This window comes from Lycium barbarum, chromosome 2 (genome assembly GCF_019175385.1).
Source record: "Lycium barbarum isolate Lr01 chromosome 2, ASM1917538v2, whole genome shotgun sequence".
NCBI lineage: Eukaryota > Viridiplantae > Streptophyta > Magnoliopsida > Solanales > Solanaceae > Lycium > Lycium barbarum.
The window spans coordinates 136,926,123-136,936,158 of record NC_083338.1 but is presented as its reverse complement, the minus strand read 5'-3'; the positions used below and the strand labels follow the sequence as shown (position 1 = coordinate 136,936,158).

Sequence of the window (10,036 nt, the reverse complement as noted above, 5' to 3'; positions counted from 1 at the left end):
ATATTGTATATTTTTTGCATATTTATAAATATTATCTTAGTCTTTATTATTGTTTATAGTTTCACATCCTAAATTGATAATTAAAAAAAAAAACGTAAAACATTCGAAATAAAGTTAAGCATTAATTTAAAAATAAGACGAAACCCTAAAAGATAAATAACGTAAAGCTAATGACTACAAGTCTTCAAACAAAAAAGGACTTCGAGCACTTTTCAACCACTAAAACGACAATCCAAAGTTTTGCGTATTCTTGATGTATTGAGCCTATCTTATTAATTGTACAAATATAAGTAGGGTTCTATATAAAATATTGAAGTTTCGGAGTCTCAAAGCATGATTATAAGGCTAAACTACGTAAAAAGGAGTGAAAATGTAATAAGAGGCTATTTTTGGAAAATGTTGGGTCATATAGCGCAGTATTTTACTGCGCTAAAGGTACTTTTGTAGCCTTTTTATGTTGTTGGGGTATTTTGATTCAAAATGTTTTTTTTGGGGTCACTTTCGTTCCGGACTCGCTAAGGAACAACCATGCACAATTAATTAAAAACCAAACTTTTAATTGGGTGTTTAAAGCATGTTCTGGTGAGTTGTGACTTGTAGTAACTGGTAACCTTTCCCCAACAATTGGGGCCAATTTGTTAATTGGATTTAACTAGTGGCAGATGCAGCTTTTCGACAAAAAATCATCCGAATTAAATATTTTATGCAAATTATTGGTATAATGTGAAAAAATAATTAGAATTTTCAAAATATATTAAGTCAGAACTCATAATTTTAAAAGTATTTAATTATTTAAGTTAAAAGTTTGAATCTGATTGTCGTTCACCAACCTTTCATTATCTCTGCTCGATGGCTTATGCCCGTGCTGCGCACGGGCCCAACACTTCGTATTATAGTGTATCTATGTATATTTAGTCGTGTTTACATAGTGATAATATATATATATATATATATATATATATATAAACACTATGTTCAAAATACGGTTAATTTAACATTGTAGTTTGTGCTCTGTATCTAAAACTTTATTTTATTTGTGTTTGCAACGAAAATTTATTAATACTTTTTAAAACAGAAGACTTGTTTAAAAGAAAACTATTTTCCTCTGTTTGAGATAAAATAATAAGAATATTTAAGCATCAGTTGATCCTTTCAATTTTAATTCGATTAATTTAAAAATGTAAAATACTTATTATTTTTTATCAAATTTTGATTTGGATAATTCTAATTCAAATTATTAAATTTATTTTACATGTTTGAAAAGAAACAAAGTAGAAATTAACTTTCTATTTAAACGAAGAAATGCTATTTTTTAATTTTTGATAAATATTCTCGGTTTAACTTATTTTACTTGTCATGTTGTCTTTTGCATAGTTTTTTAAGGAAACGTGAATTAGAATTATAATTTGACTAATTTATCTTATTCATTATTTGATCTCCATTTGATATTAATCTCTTTTCACATTTATTAGACTAAGGAAAAAAATGAAAAAGTAATTAAATTCTATCTTATTTTAATATATAAGTATTTTAAGTATGTTGCTGTACAATAATTTCATTTGCTCCTACTAATGGGTTAATACGCATGTGGCAATGAGTCCATCATTATTGATTTAATTGTTTGATTTTCTAAGATTTTTTTTTTAACATTGTTTGTTTTTTTTAATATGGGGTTCATTTTTTTTTTTATTAATATTGCTTGATTTTGTTAATATGGGGTCCACTTTTTTTTTCCCGTGAGTTTGGATGTGGTGGGTTCCACTTTTTTTTTTCTTTTAATACTGGTTGGTGTTTAATATGGGGCCCAATTTTTTTTTAATATTAGTTGTTGTTTAATATATATGGGGCGCACAATTTTTTTTGCCTGATTCTGTTAATATGTAGTCCACTTTTTTTTCCCGTGAGTTTGGATGTGGTGGGTTCCATTTTTTTTTTTTAATACTGGTTGGTGTTTAATATGGGCCCATAATATTTTTTTAACATTATTTATTTTTTTAATATGGGATTCACTTTTCTTTTTAATATTGCTTGATTTGTTAATATGGGGTCCACTTTTTTTCCCGTGAGTTTGGATGTGGTGTGTTCCACTTTTTTTTTTTTTTTTTAATATTGGTTGGTGTTTAATATAGGGCCCACAATATTTTTAAAATATTAGTTATTGTTTAATATATATGTGGTCCACAATTATTTTTTATGGGCCTGTTTAATATGCGCCCAAAAGTTTTTTTAACATTGTTTGTTTTTTTAATATGAGATTCACTTTTTTTTTAATATTGCTTGATTTTATTAATATGGGGTCCACTTTTTTTTTAATACTGGTTGGTGTTTAATATGGGGCCCATAATTTCTTTTTTTAATATTAGTTGTTATTTAATATATATGGGGTCCACAATTTTTTTGCCTGATTCTGTTAATATGGGGTCCATTTTTTTTTTTTAATACTGGTTGGTGTTTAATATGGGTCCCACAATTATTTTTTAACATTGTTTGTTTTTTTAATATGGGATTCACTTTTTTTTTTAATATTGCTTGATTTTGTTAATATGGGTTCCACTTTTTTTTTTTAATACTGATTGGTGTTTAATATGGGGCGCATAATTTTTCTTAAAATATTAGTTGTTCTTTAATATATATGGGGTCCACAATTTTTTTTTTACAATTCTATTTTTGGATGTGGTGGGTTTCACTTTTTTTTTTTTTTTGAATACTGGTTGATGTTTAATATGTGCTCATAATTTTATTTAACATTGTTTTTTTTTTAATATTGTTTGATTTTGTTAATATGGGGTCCACTTTTTTTTTTCACGTGAGTTTGGATGTGGTGGGTTCCACTTTTTTTTTTTTATAATACTGTTGGTATTTAATTTGGGGCCCATAAATTTTTAAAAATATTAGTTGTTGTTTAATATATATGGGATTCATAATTTTTTTTTAGGGCCTATTTAATATGGGGCCCAATTTTTTATTTTTATTTTAATGGGGCCTATCAACGGACGACGAAGAAGGACCTAACTCGTGCTTCTAATATGGGGCCCATCAATGGAGGACGAAGAAGGACCCAACTCGTGCTTCTAATAAAGTAGTAAAAAGATGTTTTGTTCCTTTCTTCTGTTTTTCTTATCTTTTTTTCCCGTGGAGAATTTCCCAACAGAAACAAGGTATTTAAAATGTGATCGTGGACTAGCTAGGTTCTACACGAAAAATAATGAACGTAGTGTATATATGCTTTTTGATAGAATAAAACGACGATTCCGTAACGTATTAAGATAATTCAACGGTTGGATTCTTTTTTGAGGAATTTGCCTTTCTCTTTTTTACCTGTTTCCTTGTCCATTTCAGACTCCCTTTTCCAAAAATTCCCTTTTTCGTAATGAAATTATTCTCTGATTTGTGTCATTCATTTTTTTAAGTCAATGGATGGAAAAAATTGTCATTTGTCACTTAAGAAGAGTGGCATATGCAGGATTTAGTTTAAATTTAAAAACCAGCCTAGATTCTCTATGACAATTTGATGACCAAACAATTCTTTTCTTGCAAAAGCACATAGAATCCCTTATCAGTTTTCATGATCATGTCTCGGAATCAATGTGTAACATAGAGATTCTTTAAACTGAAAGATACCAAGGTTAGTACAGTAAAAATGGTACAATAAAAAAAACACAGTACTTAAGTGACAGTTATTGTACAATCATAGATGTAAGAGTTTTTATGGGGGTCTTTTTTTTTTTTTTTTTTTTGGGTTTACCACCTGGTATCAGCATTGAAGCCCGATTATATTTTGATTCGCGCTGCGTAGGTCTCAAATTAGATTGTGGTTCTTAAAACAGTTTGCTTCAAATTTTCAAAAGAAGACCTTTTTCTGTATTTTAAAAAAAAAAAAAAAAAAGAACAAGATTTATCCGTTTGGACATACAATTATTTTATTTTACTTAAGAACTGTTTGGTTATATAATGTAGTCAATCTTTTACTCAAACTTGAATTTGAATTAATTTAAAATTGAGATTTTCAAGTTTGAAAACTGATTCTAACTACTTTTTCAAGTATTTTAATATTTTCTCAAGTGACATGCATATTCAAATACAACTTCAATTTTCAAATACTCTTAACTTAACTTCAAATAGATTTTTTTTTTTCAAATGTCACCAAATTCATGTCTAACACCTAATAATCTTCAATCTCTGAAAAAAATTCCAAAATCTTTTTCGGTCCCACTTAGCTGCTACAAAATTACATCAAAGAAAAGAATCATTTATTGAAAAATATTCAGTATTGAAAATCTTTTTTGGGTTGACTAGAAGAGCCGTAGACAAAAAGAACAAGTCACGATTTAGCACATATGTACGAATTGAGCAGTAGGATCCCACACCACAACAATGGAGTTCCCAAATAAGACACGGAGTACATATTTAATTAAGCCACTAATGATTTATTAAACGGAAAAGGGCCAAATATACCCCTGTACTATCGAAAAAGGGTCAAATGGGTTCAACTATACCCCTCATTTAACGGAGAGACACGTGCCATAATTTTATTGGTCTATTTAAATCATCCCCTAATTAATTAAAATTCAAACCCATAACCCAAAAATCAAATTAGAAGACCCATATCCACGATATCCAATTAAAATGAAAGCTTGCTCCCTCCTCCTTCAGATTCCTCCATGGTTAGCTAAGAAGAACATCAACAACATGATTCAGAGATGTTAACTAGTCAATTCACTCTCTCAAATAGTACTGATCTTAGTTGTAGAAGTGAAATCACTCTCCCAAATTTTCTTCTAATTAGATGAACCCTGTTGAATATGCTCTTAGGTTAAGAGCAGAATTGACTGAAATGGCAAAAATCCATCTTATTCAAAAGAAAATTCAAGTCCTAAATACTCCTCCACCATTAATTCCATTTTAATTCCATCGAATAATTCATCGGACAATATGGTCCTAAATCCAAGTGTTTTTGAGAATAATCACATGATTAATTGATTTACTAAAGTGTCGAATGTTGATAAGTCAAAGTACTCACTTCCGTCATTAATTTCAGTTAAACCTGAGAATTCACCCTTTGATCAGCAGATTGATATAATTTCCAGTTATGATTTCTCAGAATTGATACGGGGTAGGGGTATGGGTCTTCTAACTAGATATCAAGTTATGAGTTGAATTTTAATTAATTAGGAGATGATTTAAATAGACCAATAGAACGATGACACGTGTCACTCCGTTAAAATGAGGGGTATATTTGGACCAAAATATAACGAAGGGTATATTTGGCCCTAAAGTATAACGGCGGGGGTATGTTTGGACCCAAAGTATAACGAAGGGTATGTTTGACCATTTTCCAAAAGTACAAGGGTATATTTGGCCCTTTTCCGTTTATTAAATCTTCAGCAACTCGAAATTAAAGCATGGTCCTTTTCCTTTTTTTTTTTTTGGCCAAAATTTAATTTGTGCTCGTTCAAAATTTGGAAAAAGCAAAGCATTTTTCTAGACAAGTCGAGCAAATTAAAGGGCCCAGAAAACTTCGAGGAAAGCTAGGCAAATTGGTATAGTCATTTCAATAAAATGGAGCGACTCTCCTGTCATTGTATTCAAAGATACAATAATCACTTGTGTTTGCAAGAAAAAGATCTCAAAATTAGACATATATGTGCTTTACACGACAAAACACGCGATGAACGTAACCCTACTTGTATTCTTCTTTCAAGTTTGCTAGAGATCACTACTAAAAAATTGCAAAAAAAATCGACGGACAAAAAATAGTGCGTCGATTTGAAAAACCGACGGAAAACCGACTCACTGCGTCGGTTTTTTGCATTTCTATTTTTTTTTAATTAGAAAACCGACGGACGACGTCGGTTTTTTTGGCAGAATTTTGAAAATATATTTTCCGCCAAAAAAATCGACGTCCCACGTCGATTTTATTAAAAAATAATAATAATTAATATAAAACCGACGGATGACGTCGGTTTTATTTTTAAAAGTATTTTAAATAATTTTCAATTCATTTTGTTTTTTAAAAAAATAATAAACAATTTTTTTAAGAAACCGAAGGACAGTGTCGGTTCTTTTTTTTTGGGGGGGTCAAAATCTGGTCAACAGGCGGAAAAAACCGACGGACAGGGTCAGTTTTGTCCGTCGGTTTTTTTTTTAACAAAATGGCCAGACGGGTTTTATTCCCATTTCTTCTACTCTTCCCAAATAAAACTCCCCATTTCCCTAAAACCCTACCTGCCGCCCCCCTCCCCTCCACCCAGCCCCACCGCCTGCGCAACCCGCCCCCACCTACCCCAGACCCGTTTTTAACTTAATAAATTGAGGTTAGTTTCTTTTAAATTAGGGCTTTTAAAATTCTTTTAATTTTAGTTTTATTTGTAGATTTTAGGCCTAATGTTAGTCTATTTAGCTTTGTTAAACATCATTTGCAATGTTATTAATGTTGAATTTGTGAAAAAAATGTAAACTTTATTTGACTAGTTTAGTTGTCATTTTTTTTTGCTTGAGATTGTGCTATATTTCATGTTCTTTGTCAATGTATTTGTGTTAGCTTAGTTATCATTCTTTGTAATATTATTGATGTTGAATATGTGCAAAAATGTATACTTTAATTATTTGACTAGTTTTTTTTTTTTTTTGTTGGATTGTGCTTTTTGTTAGAATCCATAAGTTATTAGAATTGTTATTGATCATTTCAAATTAGAATTGGTTGAGATTGCGCTTTTCAAAGTTAGAATTGTTAAGTTATAGTATTTCTATAACCTCAATACTAAAATGTAGACTTTATTTCTCCAGATTTACTTTTCAATTTTTAGAATTGAATGAGATTGTGCTTTTCAAAGTTAGAATTATTAAGTTATAATATTTCTATAACCTCAGAACTAAAATGTAGACTTTATTTAATTAGATTTACTTTTCAATTTTTCTATAACCCAACTAGGGGCCGCGACGGGTACCCGATAATTGTACCGAGCACCCCTTATCTCGTATCGTACTTTTACTACTAGGTGGGCCGTATAGACTATACCGTATCTTTTTTTTTCTGTTGCTTAACGCTAACATTAATGGCATAATTGTAGACATGGACTTATAAACTTTGCTAGCACATTATACAACGACGAGGACCACAAAAGTACAAAACATCTGACTGTACATAGGTCTACGAGCCTCTAGACATAGTACACTTATACATAGAAAGGGCCGGGGTGCTACCAAGCCCGAATGTATATGCATAAAATAGTACCGCTGGAGTGAGGCTCCGGAACAACTGGAGTGCTGTCAAGTGCGGCTGGTAGAGCTTCTAAGGATCACGTCCACCTGTCTGCTGACCTGCGCGGCATGAAACGCAGCGTCCACAAGAAGGGACGTCAGTACGAATAGTGTACCGAGTATGTAAGGCATGGAAGACAATGCAAGCAATAACATAGAGTGCGATTAATAATATCATGGAGTCACAGGACATATAACGAGGCAAGAAAGTAACCTGTACATAGGAAGGCCCCTTTTTGGGCGGCTATCATGCATGGCTTGTCTTTCCCTTTTAAAAACGTTTCCCCTCCATGAACGTAGAAAATAGAACTTATATTATGTCGTATCTTGTCGTATCGTGTCCTATCGTGCCCTATCGTATCCTATCGTGGCATATCAGGTCGTATCCTATCGTGTCTTATCATGGCATATTATATCGTGTAATGTCATGTCTTACTACAGCATGTCGTATCGTGTTATATCATGTCAATGTCATAGTATAGTGTGTCATAGTGTATCATGCCATAGCGTAACTTGTCATATCATAGCATAGCTTATCATATCATAGCATAGCTTGTCGTAGCGTATCATATCATGGCATAGCGTATCATAGCATATCATATCATAGCTTAGCTTTCCGTTGAAAATCTTTTCTTGTTCATATATATATAAAAATAGAACATGTCATATTGCCGAGGCGTCGGCAGCTGATCCATTTAGCCATAAATACACATCCCGCGTCCGGGCATCCCGCGTCCGGGACGATATCATGTTATGTAATGCCAACTGATCAGGTGGATATGCGTGTATAACGCTCTGCCCTTATTCCCATCTTCCCCGTATACATATGCATACATCATGTACATATATCAGCGTCTATAGCGCTCTGAATCTTTTATCATATACATATACGTATATCAGCGACTATAGCGCTCTGGATCTTTTATCATATACATATACGTGTATCACGTACATTTATCAGCGTCTATAGCGCTCTGGATCTTTCATCGTATACATATACATATATCATGTACATATTTTATAAACATATATATATATATCTTATATACATATACATGTCTTATATACTTTTACATATCTTATATACATATACATATTTTATATAAATATACATATTTCCATTAGAATGGTACAGTACTTATCGTTTGATAATCGGAACGAGGATCAAAAGTTTCCTTTGGATTCTACTCCAAAATAAGTCAAACGGAGCAATAGGGAAAAATCCGGGAACAATGGGCCCACCTCGGGTCAAATGAGGCGGCGTACCAAATTTACGTACATTATATTTCATGACGTCACTTGTGTGGGTTTTAAGGTAGTCGGGTCTTATTTGTGCAAGTTCTAGATGTTTAGGCAATTTTTCAACATTTCATACAATATTTAATTCAATTCTACTGAATGAAAAAGGGGAAACTTTGGGTGCGGATTTCGGAGAATAGAGTTGTCCCCGAGGCTCGTATCCAACTTATTACGTTTAAGACATGCCATAGAAGGAAGGGTGAAGCCTTACATACCTTTTCCGATTCATACACGTCTCCAAAATCAAGTTTCAAGTTCGCCAAAATCTACAATTTGGTCACAATTACCAAATGTTAATTGTAAGGCTTTAAGATTTCAATCTTAACCAATACTTGTCTACAAAAATTTGGGCAGCATCTCCCCTATAAATACACCATCCCCAAAATTCAACTTAGCCAATTTTTTTATCAACAACAATCCGGGAATTCAACCCGGCCAAACTATCAACACAATGACAACAACCATGACTACAAAACACAATATAACACAACTAGTCTTCTTTCCAACATAATGCAATAGCGTTCATTCCAACTTCACATTTCCAAAACCAATCTCAATGTTTTTACATTCATTACTAATCAAGATCATTACAATATAATTCGGAAGCATTTCATATCGTTTCTACCAAATATTCACAAGATATACAAAATATACAAACTTTCCACCAAAACCATAATCCATCCAAAACTTCTAATCTTCAATCTACATATTCATAACATATTTCCATCTTCCAATTTCATCAACCATAATCATAATTTGCACCTTAATAATTTCATTTTCATAATTACATAAATCTACCATAAAATCACAAAACTTCTCATAACCACTTAACAACCAATCTTTCATGCCAATATGAACTATTATCCTTCCAAATTCACCAACTAACATAACAATTCACATTTAAAACTCCACTTCTATAATTACATAAAAACTTCATTAAAATCACATAATTTCCTATAACTATTTCCAATAATTTTTCATGCCAACTTGAACCATTTTCTTCCATTTCCAATATAAATTTCACCATAACCACAACTAGAATACAACATAAAATTCAACTCATACTATTTATACAACAATATACATATATGTCCACTTACATATATGCACACCCACTTTGTAAACTTCCATATTTCCATAAATTCTACTCATTTCTACATACTACAACATAAACCAACCTTCATAACATAATAAAAAGGGATTAATTCTTACCTTTTTCTACAATCTTTTTCACTTGACCAAGTTGTCAACTTGAAGAAACAAGTGCTCTTTCTTCCAAAATAATTACACCAAGTTGTAAAGGACCCTTGAATTAGTAGAAATACCACAAGAAAATAATTTTTGGAGAAAGATTTCAAAGGGTCAATTTTTCAAGAGCTTGGCCGTATGGCCCTTTTAATTTGCTCTTCTTTGCTTTGTTTTTCACCTTCTAAATTTCTCTTGAAAGTTCCATGACTAAGACTCCCTTTATATTTAA

The 10,036-nt window shown here is 31.6% G+C and overlaps 1 long non-coding RNA gene across 1 annotated transcript; it reads right to left on the bottom strand.

Moving 5' to 3' along the window:
• Positions 1-7,057: 7,057 nt before the first annotated feature.
• On the bottom strand, positions 7,058-10,036 carry LOC132622763 (uncharacterized). Its single transcript, XR_009575991.1, has 3 exons — positions 9,772-10,036; positions 8,775-8,825; positions 7,058-7,320 (listed from the first exon to the last, which is right to left on the bottom strand). It is a non-coding gene; the product is annotated as an uncharacterized LOC132622763 (long non-coding RNA).